The sequence below is a fragment of the Oryctolagus cuniculus genome, chromosome 5, assembly GCF_051225735.1.
Source record: "Oryctolagus cuniculus isolate XC-2025 breed Fujian yellow rabbit chromosome 5, ASM5122573v1, whole genome shotgun sequence".
Lineage (NCBI taxonomy): Eukaryota > Metazoa > Chordata > Mammalia > Lagomorpha > Leporidae > Oryctolagus > Oryctolagus cuniculus.
Window position 1 is genome coordinate 63,365,233 of NC_142871.1, and position 17,690 is coordinate 63,382,922.

General features: G+C 51.2%; 1 pseudogene; it reads left to right on the forward strand.

Annotated features, from left to right (window-relative positions):
- Positions 1-10,628, forward strand: part of LOC138849862 (sex comb on midleg-like protein 4) — a 31,798-nt pseudogene extending 21,170 nt beyond the window's left edge.
- Positions 10,629-17,690: the final 7,062 nt, after the last annotated feature.

The following is a 17,690-nucleotide window of genomic DNA, read 5'->3' on the forward strand; positions in this document are numbered from 1 at the left end:
CTGCCCTGAGCGCCAGAGAAGGCAGCCTGGGAGAGTGAAAAGGGCCCTCATCATGAGAAAGGTAGGAGTTCGAGTCCCTCTTGCACCCAGCCTAGACTCTGGGCAGTCCTCTGAGCACCAAAGACTCAGTTTCCTGGTAGGGCAGTAATAATAATCATAGTAACATGAAAACTCAACTCCCAGGCTTGCTTTGAGAAGCAAACAAGATAAAGCACCTGGCATACAGCAGGTACTCAACAAAAACCAAGGTTCTTTACCTTTTTATTACTACTGAATGTCTTGAAAATCCTGTTGCTTTGCTCTTAAAGTCCCTCTCCACTTTGCACCAGTGATCTCCAAGGTAAGATGCTCATAGAATGTGGGGGCGGGGTGGGGAGGGGAATGGATGAAGTTCCATTTCTTGAGTACGTTTTGTTAGCGCTTTACCATATCGGTGGACGGACGGGAAATAACTTCTCTACCTTCGATCCAAATTTGGGGTAGTTTTTCTTGAGGGGAAGGCTAGGGCACTCTTCGTTTGTTAAGGCACCTGGCTTGATGTCCAGGGTAACTGAAAATCCTAAGCGAGGTCACAATAACATCAGGGTTATTTTCAAATCTTAACTACGCTGACAGTGGGGATAGGATGAAGTGTATGGAGTACAATGTACTGGGGTGGACCAGTTAGGCAACTGTTGGCAAATTACAGATGAGATAGCTGGGAGTGGGAATGTATGTCCTTGTCATAGGGCAGAATTAAATCAAACTTGTGTCAATCAGCCAACTGACTAAACCAATTATATTGATGACAATTAACTCATTAATTAGTCTTCTCAATACACAGTTCCCTACTAACAGGATTTATGAGATATTTCATTTTCTTTTGAATGATAAAACTCACAAAGATCTCCCCAGGACTTACTAATCTATTACATTTGGTAAGCAACCTTTGTGACATTCTAACATCTTTCTGAAGACCTATAGTACCGAAATGTGATGCTTTTCCAATAAAAATGTATGTGCAATATATTAACACAGTTAAGAATGCATATGCTCTAAAAATATATACACTTAAGGACATATGTTAAATTTTTTTACCGATGGGGTGCAATAGAAGTGTGGGGTCCATTGGCCAGGCTCACCTAAGGAAGGGGTAGAACACTCATTTTCACTTACGTTTTGAGTACTACGTACAGTCTCTGGAGTGATCGGCTCATGGTCTTTAAGTCATAGGAGGTTAAAGGGGTGGCAAGCTTTAGGTGTAGGAGGGCAGTCCCTCTGGGTTGGGGGCAGGTCTGTTTGTACACTTGCCTGGCACAGAAACACCTCCGTATACACATGGGCCACCTGGGCCACCATAACTGTCCCCCGTTCAGCTTTAAGAGCAGAGCCACCTGGCAGCTGGAGTATGTGCGTCAGGCACTGAGGGCCTTGTGGTCTGTTCCCACAGTCTGCCTCTACATCAACAAGCAAACCAACGCAGGGCCCTACTTGGAGAGGAGGAAGGTGCAGCAGCTGTCCTCGCACTTCGGGCCTGAGGGCTGTCGGCCGTCCTGCAGCAGGCCGTCCAGGCGTGCCCACCAGCAAAAGTTCGTCTTTCCCCCGGGTCAGGCAGGGCTATGGGGGCGAGGTGGTGTCAGGTAAGGCCCCGGGGCAGGCTGTATGACGGGGGCCCTGGGTGTCTCCGAGGACAGCAGCCATCCTCAGGCTTAGGGACAGTGGGCGTGGCCAAGGTCTGTCCACCTGCTGGGCTCTGGCGCCTTGATGAGCCTGTGTGCTCAGGCCTCTGTCGGGACTCCAGGGGATCATGCTTGCAGACCTAGACAAGAAGACCGGACATCTGAATCCTCACCCTTGAACCTTCTGTTCGTCTCCTCTTCACTGCCAACTATCAGTGAATCCCATTGACCAGCCTTCAAAATTCACCAGAATCCAACACTTGTCATCCCCCATAGCGACTATGCTGGCTCTTTCCAAATCGAAGTCTTAACCCTCCAGTGGCTCCCATGTCACTCAGAGGAAAAGCCCGAGTCCCTGCAAAGGCCACAGACCTGTATGAACTGCCTCTGGCTGCTGCCGCCGCCTGCTGCTGGCCTCTCTCTGGCCCCTACTCTGCTGCTGCCACAGTGGCCTTCTTGATGTTCTCCTTGCAGCCCTCCTCTGGGCTCCTGCCTCAGCTCCATTGCACCTGCTCTGCTCTCTTTCTGGAATGTTCTTCCCTCAGCTGTCTACATAGCTTGCTCCTGGAAATCCCTTGTGTTTCTACTCAAATCCCATCTTATCCAAGAGTCATTTTCCCCATATCTGAAATGCCAGCCCCTGTCTCTCTGTTCTTCCTTACTTTGCTTCATTCTTTTTTTTTCTTTTTCTTTCTTTTTATAAAAGATTTATTTATCAGTTTGAAAGGACGAGTCACAGAGGGAGAAGGAAAAACGGGGGAGGAGGAGAGAGAGAGAGAGAGAGAGCGCTCTTCTATCTGCTGGTTCACTCTCCAAGTGCCCACAATGGCCGGGACTGGACCAGGCTGAAGTCAGGAGCCAGGAACTCCATCTGTGTCTCCCACTTGAGTGACATGGATCCAAGCACTTGGGCCATCTTCCACTGCTTTCTCAGATGCATTAACAGGGAGCTGGATCAGAAATGGAGCAGCTGGGACTTAAACCGGTGCCCACATGGGATGCTGGCTTTGCAGGTGGTGGCTCAACCCACTGTGCCACCATGCTGACCCCCTCCATTCCTTTTGCTTGCACTTCTGACTTGCAGGAAAGTGCCATGGAGAAAGCTCATGCCTTCAATCTCATCTCAGGGGGGCTGAATTATTTTAACAAGGCCCTTTGTCCAGGGTCACAGCCCCCTGCCAGGTTCAGCCCCAATGCAACTGTTTTCAGAGGGATCCTGTTCTCCCCTCTTAGGGGGAGGGGGCAGAACAGGGAGCTCCAGCCCCTTCATGCATTTTCCTGCAGAGGTTCCTGCTTTATTCCAGGCTCTCTGCACAGTGGTGGTCACTGCCTGCCCTTAGTTCCTGGATCACCAGGCCTTGCAGAGGTCTCAACTCCAAGGGGGGAAGGCCTGGTGTCTCCTCTGGCCCAGCGCCATGGACCTGGCCCTCCATATCGCCAGGGAAGAGAGAGGAGATCCCCCAGCAATGGGGCCATGCAGGTGATCCTGCTGGCTGGCTAAGAAAGAGTCAGGGAGAGAGGGGCCCTTAAGGTGACTGCAGGGGCATCCTCTGACTCCACTTCCGCTTCCCCAGCTCTGAGCAGGCCTGGCTCTCACCTGCTGGGGACTGATTCAACTAGAACTTGGCAAGGCTCAGGTGTGCGAGTCTGACCCTCAGTGATCTCTAAGAGACCTCAGCAGGTGCGAGCAGAGATAGGAGGGAGGGAGAGCAGTGGACTGTCCTGTTGTCAGCCCCCCTTGGCTCCCCTGACTTCTAGAAGGAAGCCACGTTCTCCATCCCTGGCTGCCTCTGAGGTTGAAGTCCTTGTCCTTTCCCTTGCTAAATAGCAGGGCTCAAGGCACAGACCTAAGAGAAATTCTGCTCGTGCACTTGGCAGCCACCCCAAGCAGACTCCATTCCATTAAGTTCTGCAGGGCTCCTAGCCATACCCTTCCTACTCGCCCCTCCCTCTGTGGCCTCCCAGGCCTGGGCACTGGGGAGGAGGCTCCGTGTGCCTGGCAGGTATGCCAGGGTGATGACATTTTTCCCAAGTTAGAGAGAATTCCCAGGAAGCCCAGAGTGGAGCCCTTTTTCTTAATGTCTTGGAAAATGCTGGAGCTTGGAGCTGATGCCTCCTGCTATAGCTTGAGCTAACTCCCATTGCTGCCACCTTGAGGTCGCTAAGTGGTGAGGTGGCTTCTCACCTTACAGGTGCTGCTGTGGGACAGCTGCAAGGCTGGTGACCGGCACCCGGCTGTGTGTGTGTGTGTGTGTGTGTGTGAGGGGTGGGGGGGGGTGGTGTTAGGGAGCAGAGGGGAATCAAGGAGAAACAGTGAGACTCTCACTCTCCACATCAGAGCTCATCCTTGGGGCACAGATTTCCAAGTATTTAACAAAATAACCAGGGGTTGGCTGTTTCACTTAGTGGGAAAGACGCTGGTAAGATGCCCACATCCCATATTGGATTCTCTGCATTTGAGTGCTGGGTCCACTTCTCGTCCAGCATCTTGCTAATGTGTGCCCCGGAAGGCAGCAGGTGATGGCCCAAGTACATGGGTCCCTGCTGTCTGCATGAGAGACCTGGATTGAATTCTGGGCTCCTGGTGTTGTCCTGGTCCAGCTTCACACATACTCACTCTCTCTCGCTCTCTCTCTCAAATAAATAAAATTTTTAAAGAGAGAGAGGGAATTTACCATCACTGCAAAAATGTTATTTTCCTCATAAAGGCTCTCCCTGCAGGCTTCTGAGAGTCACCCCCTGAATTTCGTGGTGCTGGCTTAGAGTTGGTGACATTAGTGTGAATCCAGGTTGGTTTGACTGTATCTGTGTTTCTCTCTGCAGACTTAGCTACAGAGGCAGACCTAGATAGGTCTGGGGTGGGGGGCGGAAGAGAGAGAGAGAGAGAGAAGCCATAACAGCATAGTATACATGCATGCATCTCTCAGCTCTGTCCAGAGTGGATGTAGAGCTGTTCACACACCAGGAGCAGTGAGCACACCCAGGGCCTTGATGTTGGTGTCTATGCATCACTCTTCATCAGGAGACAGGACTGTTGCCAGAATAGCTGATTCTAGGACCAGAGCAGGGAGAATACCAGCTGAACCTTGGTGGGGCTGGCACTGTGGCACAGTGAGTTAAACCACCACCTGTGATGGCAGCATTGTATATGGGTGCTGGTTTAAGTCCCGGTTGCTCCACTTCCCATCCAGCTCCCTGCTAATGCACCTGGGAAAGTAGCCAAAGATGGCTGAATACTTGGGCCCCTACACTCACGTGGGAGACCCGGATGGAGTTTCAGATTTCCGGCTTTGGCCTGGCCCAGATGGAAGATCTCTTTCTGCATCTCTCCTTTTCTCTTTGTAACTCTGTCTTCCAAATAAACAAATAAATATTTAAAAAACAAAAAAGGTAAGCCTTGGAGCATACTGAAATGCCAGAAATGCTGATAAATAAATTCCAGAAACGCTAAAATAAAGGTGGGGGCACATATCACAGATGTAGGAGTCAAGCTGAATGAGATTCTAAGGACAAAAACTGGGACAGTTTGAGCAGCAAATTAAACAGGAAGCACTTCAAAAAGTTCATGAAAAATGGAGCTAAAAACTAAGTTTATTTTGATGCAAACCAATTTTAAAATTCATACTTCTTTTGTAATATGCATTTTTAAAAAATTTATTTATTTTATTTGAATGTCAGAGTTACACAGAGAGGAGAGACAGAGAGAGGGAGAGAGAGAGAGAGAGAGAGAGAGATATGTCTTCCATCTGATGGTTCACTCCTCAATTGGCCACAACAGCCGGAGCTGTGCCAATCTGAAGCCAGGAGCCAGGAGCTTCTTCCCTGTCTCCCACACAGCTGCAGGGGCCCAAGGACTTGGGCCATCTATTACTGCTTCCCAGGCCATAGCAGAGAGCTGGATTGGAAGTGGAGCAGCTGGGTCTCAAACCTGCACCCATATGGGATACTGCCGGCGCTTCAGGCCAGGCCGTTAACCTACTGCGTCACAGTGCCGGCCCTTGGAATATGCATTTTTGAAGACATGGACTTCAAAATTTTTTAAGATTTATTCATTGGGGCCAGTGCTGTGGCACGGTGGGTTAATGCCCTGGCCTGAAGCACCAGTATCCCATATGGATGCCGGTTCAAGACGTGGCTGCTCCACTTTTCATCCAGCTCCCTGCTAAAGGCCTGGGAAAGCAGTAGAAGATGGCCCAAGTTCTTGGGCCCCTGCACCCATGTGGGAGACCCAGAAGAAGTTCCTGGCTCCTGGCTCCTGGCTTCGGATGGGCGCAGCTCCAGCCGTTGCGGCCAATTGGGGAGTGAACCATCGGATGGAAGAGTTCTCTCTCTCTCTCACTCTCTCTCTCTCGCTCTGTGTAACTCTGCCTTTCAAATAAATAAATAAAAAGATTTATTTACTTATTTGAGAGGCAGAGTAACAAACAGAGAGAGGGAGAGACAGTAGGAAAGAGGTCTTTCCATCCATTGGTTCACTTCCCCAAATGTCTGTAACAGCCGGAACTGGACCAACTCAAAGCCAGGAGCCAAGAGCTTTTTCCGGGTCTAACACATGGGTGCAGGGGCCCAAGCAGTTGGGCCATCTTCCACTGCTTTCCCAGGCCATAGCAGAGAGCTGGATGAAAAGTGGAGCAGCCAGGTTGCCATAGGCACCCATATAGGATGTCGACGCTGCAGGCAGAGGCTTTACCTACTATGCCACAGTGCTGGCCATGATATCAAATTTTTTGCAGCAAAATAAACTGATCTTCTAATTCCATTTTCCACAAACTTTATGAAGTCCTCGTAGTGTGGTGTTAGATAACCCACAGTACAGAATAGATGTATTGAGACCGTACGGAGGTGAGAAAATAACTGAATAAGGAAACGCAGAAGAAGGGGCGAGTCTTCCTCAGGAAGAATTCCAAATGCTAAGTAGACCTGCCCCCTGGAGAAGGCGGAGCTTAATTTCCACAGTGCCCTTGAGTGGACTTGTTTCCAACGAATAGAAATTGGAGAAGAGGGGTCAGTGTTGTGGCACAATGGGTAAAGCTTCTGCTTGCAATGCTGGCATCCCATATTGGAGTGCTAGTTTGAGTCCCGGCTGCTCCACTTCCCATCCAGCTCCCTGCTAATGCCCCTGGGAAGGCAGTAGAGGAAGATGGCCTAAGTTTTTGATTCCCTGCACCCATGTGAACCTGGCTTTAGTCTGGGCCTTTGGGTAATAAACCAGCAGATGGAAAATTCTCTCTCTCTCTCTCTCTCACACACACATTGTCACTCTGCCTTTCAAATAAATAAATGCATCCTTAAAAAAAATGGAGAGCGGAGGCCAGAGTTGTGGCATAGTGGGTAGAGCTGCAGCCTGTGATGCCAGCATCCCATATGGGTACCAGTTTGAGTCCTGGCTGCTCCAATTTCCAATCCAGCTCCCCAATAATAGCCTGGGAAAAGCAGCATAAAATGGCCCAAGTGCTTGGGTCCCTGCCACCCAAGTGGGAGACCCAGATGAAGCTCCTGGCTCCTGGCTTTGGCCTGGCCCAACCCTGGCCATTGCAGCCATTTGGGAGTGAACCAGCAGATGGAGGATCTCTGTGTCTCTCCCTCTCCCTCTCCCTCTGTAACTGACTTTGAAATAAACAAATTAATCTTAAACAATAAAGGAAAGTGCAATGGAGGAATGCCACCTTTCCTGCTGAGGCTGACATCCCCAGCAAGGTCAAGTGCATATCCCATGCTTCTGATCTGACGTGATAGGAAGGACCCTGCACCTCTCTGGTTCTTTGCCCCCACAAGCTCCCTGACCCCCATATAACCATGAGAAAAACTCAGACACACCTGAACCGCGGGACACTTTACACAGTATCTGCCTAGTATATTCTTCAAAATTGCCAAGGTCGTGAGAAACTGTCACAGGCCAAGGAGATGAAGGAGACATGACAATTGCATGCAATGTGGTGTCCTGGATGGGACCTGGAGAACAGAGACCGGGCATTACTGGGAAGACAGGTGAAAGCCCAATAAATCCTAGGTAAAAACAAAACCAAAGCGAGCAGACAAAATTCCCTGCCTCGGGGTGGATTACCTTCCCAACCCCCTCCCCCAACACCGCCCCAGCTCTGAGTTGCCGTGTGTGTGTGTGTGTGTGTGTGTGTGTGTGTGTGTTTTCTAGTCTCAGCCTGCTTTGATGGTAAACAGCACCTACGCGTTCTGCCCGTGGTCAACAGCGTGGGCTACGTCCTCCGCTTCCTCGCCAAGTTCAGCCAGAGTCTCCTGTGTGAAGACCTCTTCAGCCACCAGTCATTCCCGGGGGGCTCCAGTGCCTCTGGGGAGGCCCAGGAGAGAGAGGACTGGCCGATGGGGCCAGGTGGGCTGGGCCCTGCTTCCCCACACCTTCCTGGTGGCAGGTGCAGTGGCTGCTATTGCCGTGGCTGGGAGTTCCCACGTGGGGGCCTTCGAGCTGTCTGTCTGGGTGCCTGGGGTGGGCTGGGACTAAGGGGTGCTCAGACAGTCCCCACCGGGGGCTGCAGGGGGAAATAGCCACACCAGCTACCAAGCGCGGACATTCTAGCCTTTCGGCCAATGTCACGAACGTGTACAGGGGGACAGCAGGGCACACTCGAGGCAGGTTTCTACACCATCCATTAGTGGAACCCGGGCATTTGTCATTCTTGGTGAGTATTTGAAGAACTTGAAACTGAGAAACTCAGAAATCCCCAAGAACCTGGACCTGAAGAATCTTTGACATTGGTCCTGCCTCGGCGTCTTAGATCCTCCCCATGTGAAGAACACATATAACCGAAGTGACTGCAGGCATTTGGTCGGGCTGTACATCAAATATGTCATCTGGTGAGAGTTTGGGCTGCTCTCTCCTCACAGGGTGGCAAACCCGGGGGCTGAGGTCCTATCGTCCTGCCAGCCACTGAGCCGCTCAGGATGGGAGAGCAGCCTGAGGACAGGGCGTGGGGCCATGTGGGCAACCTGGCCATAGTGTCACCTGCCCAAGGGGCCAGATGCCCATGGCAGGTGCTCCTTCCCGACCTTGCAGCTCTGCTTTGTGGATTAGCAGAGACTGCAGCATGAGTGTCAGGATGCACGGGAAATGCACCTGTGCACGTGCTCACACGCTCACGTGCTCGCTCTCTCTCTTTCTCTCTCTCTCTCTCTCTTTCTCTCGGAAAGTCGTGCTGCTGGTGTGTGGAAAGCGCAGGGGCAGTGAGAGGGGCGCCCTGTGATTACGCTGTTCTGCAAACAGCTGCCGGAGCCTCTTTTCTTCCAGGCGCTGCCTGAGAGCCTGTCTCGGACAAGACACATGCCTGAGCTTAGGACAGATTTCAAGGACCAGGGCGAGCACTCTAACTAATGAGAACCCGACACATCCACAGGGCTGCGCTCCCAGGCAGGGACCGAGGGCTCTAAGGCTAAGCGAGGCTCTGTCTCAAGCCCAGATGACAGCAGAGGAGGACACATTTGGATTTTAGGCACAGCTTTTCTCAGATATTATCAAAATCCTTGCTTACAATTTTGCTTCAACCTCTTTGAGACCTAGGAAACAGGAAGAGATTCGGCTTTTATAAAGGAAGGTACTTGCTGCAAGCGGACTTCGAAATTTCTATGGAAACTGGAATTAAAAGATCAATTTATTTTGGTTAAAAAACTTCAAAAGCCATTCATAGCTTTATCACAATATGCGTTTTCCATGAACATTTTGAAGACCCCTTATATAACTAAGTGCACAGGAAGGCACCTAATGAAGCACGGTCAGTGTGAGCAGATGCCGTACATTTCTGTTTTTCTTTTATTTTTCTTTTTTAGATTTACCTTGTTTATGTTAAAGTCAGAGTTACAGAGGAAGAGAGGGAGAGACAGAGATCTTCCTTCTGCTGGTTGACTCCCCAATGGCAGAGCTGCGCCAATCTGAAGCCAGGAGCCAGGAGCTTTTTCCAGGTCTCCAACATGAGTGCAGGGGCCCAAGCACTTGGGCCATCTTCCACTGCTTTCCCAGGTATTAGCAGGGAGCTGGATGGGAAATGGTGCAACCCGTACTTGAACCGTCTCCTGTATGGGATACTGGCGTCGTAGGTAGTCAAACGCCACCCCCACACTTCTGCTTTTTCTCGACGTCTCTATACTAAGAGCTTAGAAAAGTCTTCTGGTCTCCCCGAGCCTCAGTTGCCTGTGTTGAATGAGAGGCCGAGTTGCCGCTGTAGAAAGTTCCTTCTGGTCCTGCCATCTGCAGACCTGGTCTCTCCTGGAAACCGGAGCTGACTCAGAAACACATCCTTGAGTTAATTTATCGCCGAGCGAATCTTGCAATGAGAACAGCAGAAGGGTCTGATTTCACTTCTCAGGCTCCTGCAGCATCATTACGTTGAACAAATGATGGCTGATGGGCCACTGGTCCTCATAAAGCCACGCAACTCATGTCTCCCGCTGGCCAGGAAACCCGTCCTGTGGAACTAGTTCTTCCAAGCCCCTGGATGAAGATCGTAACTCCTGTGATGTTTCTGGTTCCTTAGATTGCAAAATGTCCTTCAGGCCATCAGCATACCCAGGTCTGTGCGATGATCGCCATTTAAATTCCACTCCTAGATCCAACCACTGCCCATCCCCAGCTCCGGCTTGCTTCAGGCCAATGGCCCACAGCAGTCAGGAAGGGCACAGTCAGTTTATCCGCCCACGCCAGCCCTTGATGGTGCTCCTCCCACGTGGAACTAATCTTGAGTTCAGAATCCTTTGTGGTAAAGTGGGTGAAGGGAGGAGAGGCCAGAGGCAGCCGGGTGCTTACCCCAGGAATGCTGCTGCGAGTTCCCGTCGCACCTGCCTGGTTCTGGCAGCCTTGCAAAGCTGATTCTTCACCCCAAAGGCTCTTGTGTGGGTTCTTCAGCGATGCCACCACCTCTGACCTGCACTGTCCTTGACGCGGATCCGTGGAGAGAAATCCCGAGGCTCTTCCCGCGGGAGCCCCCCGTGCCTGCAGAAGGGATCTAAGGTACTCCCATGGCAGGTGTCTCTTCTGACGGCCCGCACCTGGTCCTGAGAGACACACACACATCCTCTGCCCAGACAGACCCTGGGGGTGCAGGCCCATCCGGGCAGGCCCCTGTCCTTTGTTCTGCCAGCCAATTGCAGCCTCTCAGATGTCCCACGGGCATCTAACAATACTCCTCTGTGTCTCCCACGCAAGGACAAATGCCAAGCTGTCCGCACGCCACATTGAAGCAATTGGGAAAACACTGGCCACGATTTGTCCTGTGTTCACCCCCTGTTTCTCAGCCTTTGCAGGCTAGATGTGTGTGTGGGGGGGCTTTCCACCACCTCCTTCGGCAAGACCTGCACGGTGGTGTCACCCCTCACCCCGGAAAGTGACAAAACTGAAACACAGGTAGTGTCGTGTTCACGGCTTCTCCCCACAGAACGGCAGCCAGCCTCACAGCCGGCGTCTGCAGCCCTAAGCTGCTTTCCCGTCATCGGCTGGGGAAGCTTGGAAGTCACAGCCCCATCATCCTCCTGAGCCCTGCCCCAGCACCTGACTACTTTGCAAGTCTGAGTCACTGGCGCCAGCGCTGTGGCGTGCTAGGTTAAGCCTGTGGCACCAGCATCTCATATAGGCGCCAGTTCGAGTCCCAGCTACTCCTCTTCATATCCAGCTCCCTGCTATGGCTTGAGAAATCAGTGGAAGATGGCCCAAGTCCTTGGGCCCCTGCACCTTCATGGAAGACCCAGAAGAAGCTCCAGGCTCCTGGGTTCAGACCGGCATAGCTCCAGCCGTTGCAGCCATTTGGGGGAGTGAACCAGCAGATGGAAGACCTCTCTCTCTCTCTCTCTCTCTCTATAACACTGCCTCTCAAATAAATAAATAAATCTTAAATTAAAAAAAAAATCACTGCAAATCAACCAACCACAGAGCTGTGGGCGCCCGTGCCCTGGGTATCACAGAACCCAGTGCTGTGTGTTTTATTTGCCAAGGAGCTTGGTGGAGAGTGAGGGAGGCCGTGATGGCACTGTGTCCTCCGAATGGGGTCCCTGTCCCACTAGTCTGCCTTGAACCCTAAAATGACACCGTCAGGGCATCTGCCTTCACAGTAAGACGTTATTGCCGCTTCGGGCGCACCTTGTCGAAGTTCTTTTAGAGGGTGACACAGCATGTGACTAGTATTTTGGAGGAGAACTTTGCTACCCACTCTCTCCACTTTGCTACCCACTGCCACGAGAAAGGCTCGTACGTGTGTGAGTGTGTGCAAAGGCAGGTGGGACCCCCCCCCCCCCCACCGCATGTACTTTCTTTTTCTTAGGCCCCAAGCCTACCCACATGGTCCCCAGGCAAGACTGTGAGCCTGAGCTGGTCTGAACCAGGGCAAGGCCTGGTTCTGCTCTGCTCTAAGGTTGCTCTATGCAAGGGGAATGTTACAAACCTGGTGCCCCATGCTTGGGGGGTCTGCGGCATTCACTGGAATGTTTGCAAGGACAGCTAGTCAGATGATAGGAGCTGCTGAGACGAAGTCACCAGAAGCTAGTGTTAATTAAATCCAAGCTCTGGCCTCTTAAACCCTGGCCAGGGCCATTGTCATCAGCTGGGAAAGTAAGTCTCGGTGGCCCTCTTGGAACTTTTTTTTGAGAAAGAGATAGATACACAGAGAGAGCATCAGACAGACAGGAAAGGGAGCTCCCCTCCTCTGGGTCACTCCACAGATGCCTGTGATGACCAGGGCTCAGCTAGGGCCCAGAGCCAAGAGATAGGAACCCAAACCAGGTCTCCCACTTACTTCAGCCTTGACTGTTGCCTCCTGGAGTGGGAATTGGGAGCTGAGGTGGGAATCAAACCCAGGCCCTCACGTGGGACCTGGGACATGAGTGCCCTAACCATTGGGCCGAATGCCTGTCCCCACTCCCAGACCTCGTAACTGTAGATTGCCAGGTGTTCTGAAGACACAGAGGGCCAACGCTGTGGCATAACGGGTAAAGCCACCACCTGCAGTGCCGGTATCCCATATGGATGCCAGCTCGAGTCCTGGCTGCTCCACTTCCGATCCAGCTCTCTGCTATGGCCTGGGAAAGTAGTGGAAGATGGCCTAAGTCCTTGGGTCCCTGCACCCACTTCTGGTTCCTGGCTTTGGAATGGCGCAGCTCCAGCCGTTGCAGTCAATTGAGGAGTGAACCAGTGGATGGAAGACTTTCTCTCTCTCTCTCTCTCTCTCTGCCTCTCCTTCTCTCTGTATGTAACTCTTTCAAATAAGTAAAATAAATTTTAAAAAGTAAGAATATTTCCCCACATAGAGAACCTGGCAGCTAAATAACCAGGCAGAGCTCCCAGAGGCAGGTGGAGTGGACAAGGTAAGGAGCTCTGACAAGTCAAAGCCAAGTTCAGGAGGGGCTGCTTGGCTGGCAGGTGGAACCCATTTCCCCATTACTGGGGCCCATACATGCCATGCCCACCTGTTAGGAGCACTGGAAGGGATCTCAGCCACTCCGAGGACCAGGAGCAAGATGCCCTCTTGGGTGCCTGCCAGGCCGAGCCCAGAGCAGGTGGCAGCCGAGGACAGTCTGCACAGCAGGAGGACAGGGGGCCCATGGGCCTTGGGGCAAGAACAAGACCCTCGGGGAGGGTCTCCCAGGGTGAAGCTGGGGACAGCAAGATGAAGTGGTTCCCATAGACACAACACCCACCTCTTCCCTTGGGGCGGAGCGAGGGCCTCCTCCAAGTCTCCTCCCCCAACCTCTGAGGTATAAACTCCCTGTCTGAATGATCTGTTTCCTGTGTCTGGGAAAACCGTGGTTTGGGCGGACTGAGCTGCCTGCGCCCAGCCTGGGGGTTAGAGTTCTTGGCTTGAGGCCCGGGACTCCAGTCCTTTCTCTCTAATTCTGCATATCAGCATGCAAACCCAGCTCATGGTTTAAGGAGGGCGAGTGGTGGTCTGGGGGCTTTAGGAGCATGGAAACAGAACACTGCATTTAATCCATCGGTGTTTCTGTCCAAGGTCATGGTGTCAGGGGAAATGTTTTCTTATCTTTAAAAAAAAAGTCTCAAATGTAAATATAAGGGTACTTTAAAAAGTTTACTTTGGTGCAAAAATGTTGAAATCCATGCATTTTTTTATAGTACACATTTTTCATGAACTTTCTGAAGATCCCTTGTGTAGAGTTTGAAGACCCCTATGCGTGGATTTCATAATTTTTTGCATATCAAGATAATATTTTTAAATTCTACTTGCTGATGGTTTCAATGGTTTGAAGTAGCTCCTCATGTTTTAGCCGGTGCGTCTCAAACTTTAAGGTGCACAGGAGCCATCTGGCATCTTGCTAAATTGCAGACTGTAATTTTGTAGGCCTGGGGTGTTCCTCACATGCACCCTGAGTGAACTGTGGGCAAACAGGTTCCTGCTCAAGTAGGTTTTCTGTCTATCTGCTCTAAGGTGGTTCCTCTCTTGCACACGTAAAGGTGGCTGAGGTGCAGGGAACGTGTTCCCTAGACTAGAGAGCAGAAGAGGGGCATCACGGGGCAGAGCAGTAGGGCCTGGCTGGCATACACACGAATCCAGGTGAGAAAAAGAAACAGCTTTGGCAGGGGCTCGGGTGCCCTTTAACCCTGAGAAGGTGCCCACCTGTTCTCCCCAGCCCCCGGCTTCCTTGTCCACAATGGAATTTAACTCGGCACCCAGATCTCTGCTCCCCTGCTACACAGGGCAGGGAGCAGGGTGACGCCAGCCCCAGCAGAGTTCGAAACAGAACAAGAACCCAGCAAGTATTTACTGACTTGAACTGTAGGCCACAGGACAGAACACACAGTCTGTTCACCAAGAGAAGGGGATCTTCTCTGGAAACCACAAATGTGGTCGCCGAAGTCTTGTGCAAGATCTAATTGGGGAGCTGGTTTCCTGCCTTTTGAAGGTGCAGCATGACGGGAACAAGTTGTTCACTTTTCGCTGAGTAGCGGCTCTCACACGCAGGTGGTAGGGGAGGAAGGTGAACAGGGTCCTTTACTCTTGAGGCCTGCCATTTTCTTCCTTGGCTGGTGGTCCTTGAACCAGGCACCGGGAAATCGTCACTCACAGTGTGACCCCTTATGGTTGGTCCTGCTATACACCCTGCGTTTAGCGATCAAATCCGCTTCCTGGGCAACAACACATCTGTCCACTGCAGAAACACCACAGAAGGAGACTCTAAGGAGGATGCTTTCTCTTCTCCAAAGATCTTTCCCTTCTAAAAGGGAAGCGGATTTGTCAAGGGCATGAGTTTAGAGTTGCCCCTCTCTTTAAATTTATCGATTTTTTCATTTTATCTGAAAGCGAGAGAGAGGGAGATCTACCATCTGCTGGTTCACTTCCCAAATGCCGGCAGCAGCCAGGGCTGAACCAAGCAGGAGCCAGGAACCAGGAACTCAACCTGGGTTGGTCTCCCACGTGGACGGCAGGGTCGCAAGGACTTGAGCCATCAGCGGCTGCCTCTCAGGGTGTACATTAGCAGAACTTTTTTTTTTTTTTTAAGATTTATTTATTTATTTACTTGAAAGGCAGAGTTACAGAGAAAGAGAGAGAGAAAGAGAGAGATATCTTCCATCCCCTGGTTCACTCCCCACATTACCCAAATGGCCAGACTTGGGCCGGGTCGGGGCCAGACTGGACCCAAGAGCCAGGAGCTTCCTCGGGGTCTCCCACATGGATGCAAGGGCACAAGCACTTGGCCATCCTCCGCTGCTTTCCCAGATGCATTAGCAGGGAGCTGAATCAGAAGTGGAGCAGCTGGGACTTGAACCAGAGCCCATATGGGATGCTGGTGCTTCAGGCTGCGACTTTAATCCACTGAGCCAATTGCTGGCCCCATATGCAGGCATCTTAACTGCTAGACAAAATGTCCATCCCTGCCTTGATATTTTAAATAATATAAGAAAAGAAGAAGAAAAGAAAAAAAAGAAATAATGGAGGAGTTATTGATTCATAGGTACAGAGTTTCAGTTTTATGAGCTGGAAAGAGTTACGGATATAGATGGTGGTGATAGTTGTAAATCATGAAAATATTTAACATGACATAATGGTATGCTTAAACGTGGTTAGAATAGAGGCTGGCCTTGGGTACAGCCTCTGCCTGCGACTCCAGCATCCCAAATGGGCACTGGTTCAAGTCTGGGCTGTTCTACTTCTGATCAAGTTCCTTGCTAATGGCCTGGGAAAGCAGTGGGAGATGGTCCAAGTGCTTGGGCCCCTGCACCTACATGGGGGACCCAGAAAAAGCCCCTGGGTTTGGTCTGGTCCAGCCCTGGCCATGCGGCCATTTGGGGAGTGAACCAGTGGATGGAAGATGTCTTTCCCTCTTTCTCTGTAACTGACTTTTAAATAAATATAATAAACCTTTTTTTTTAAAAAAAAAGTGGTTAAGATGGAAAATTTATGTTAAGTGTATTTTACCACAATAAAAATAATGAGGGGGTGGGGCAAGGAACCGGAACCCCACCACCATGCTGCAAGGAGGAGGGCGTGGTACTCCAGACTTCGGTAGTGGCTGTCTCCCACTGCGCAGCACAGGACTGGATACCATGGAGCTGTGTGCGTTCTGGCCCAGCCGTGCGCCACGGACACAGAATGAGCTGTGTGGACCTCTGGCTGAGCACTGGAAATGGATGGTCTGGAAGGAGAATAAACCATCGTGGAGAGCGCGGGTTGAGGATCCATCCTTGCAGAAGGTTTTGGTGGAAAGGTCAAGAGCACTCACAGGTTCCGTAGCAAATTCCAAAGCTTTCATGTATTTCCCACACCAAGGGCCAGGAGAAGCCCGGCTGGAGCCCCCACCACATGGAACGCGGAGTGTTTTCCCGCGCACGACTTCCATTGCCACCTCCCGCTGTGTGCCAATGTTAAGTCCATTTAGAAATACCTGCTTGTTATCTTTTCAGTTATTTCTTTTATTAAACTATGGTATCTGTACCGAATTTAAAATAGTGAGCTATAAGAAAAAACATAATTTCTTTTTAATAAAAGCACCTCTGGAGAAGGCTGGCTTTTGGCAAAGTTAGAGTGGATTTATAGAGTAACTCACCACCTCTGTGCATCGCAAGGTGTAGGTTCTCTCTCAGGTACTGCAGATACGGAGGAAGTTGCTCCGTCACTGCTGATTGAATGAACGAGTATCCCTGTGCAGCTGTTGTAATGACCCGAGGCACTTTTTTTTTTTTTTTTTTTTTTTTGGACAGGCAGAATTAGACAGTGATAGAGAAAGAGAGAGAGAGAGAGAGAGAGAGAGAGAAAGGTCTTCCTTCCGTTGGTTCACCCCCCAAGTGGCCGCTACAGCTGGCGCACTGCGCCAATCCGAAGCCAGGAGCCAGGTGCTTCTCCTGGTCTCCCATGGGGCGCAGGGCCTAAGGACTTGGGCCATCCTCCACTGCACTCCCTGGCCACAGCAGAGAGCTGGACTGGAAGAGGGGCAACCTGAACAGAATCTGGCAACCCAACTGGGACTAGAACCCAGGGTGCCGGCGCCTCAGGTGGAGGATTAGCCTAGTGAGCCATGGCACCAGCCTACCCAATGCACTTTAAATGTGAACAAGGGATAAATAGTGTGAGGGCACTTTTAAAAGTTCATGGAAATGGGGCCGGCACCGCGGCTCAATAGGCTAATCCTCCGCCTAGCGGCGCTGGCACACCGGGTTCTAGTCCCGGTTGGGGCGCCGGATTCTGTCCCGGTTGCCCCTCTTCCAGGCCAGCTCTCTGCTGTGGCCCGGGAGTGCAGTGGAGGATGGCCCAAGTGCTTGGGCCCTGCACCCCATGGGAGACCAGGAGAAGCACCTGGCTCCTGCCATTGGATCAGCGCGGTGCGCTGCCTGCAGCGCACCGGCCGCGGCGGCCATTGGAGGGTGAACCAACGGCAAAAGGAAGACCTTTCTCTCTGTCTCTCTCTCTCACTATCCACTCTGCCTGTCAAAAAAATAAATAAATAAAAATTTAAAAATAAAAAAAAGAATCCCTTAAAAAAAGTTCATGGAAATGGAATTTTTAAAAATATTTATTTTTATTCATTTGAAAGGCAGAGTTACAGAGAGAGAAACAGAGACAGAGAGAGGTC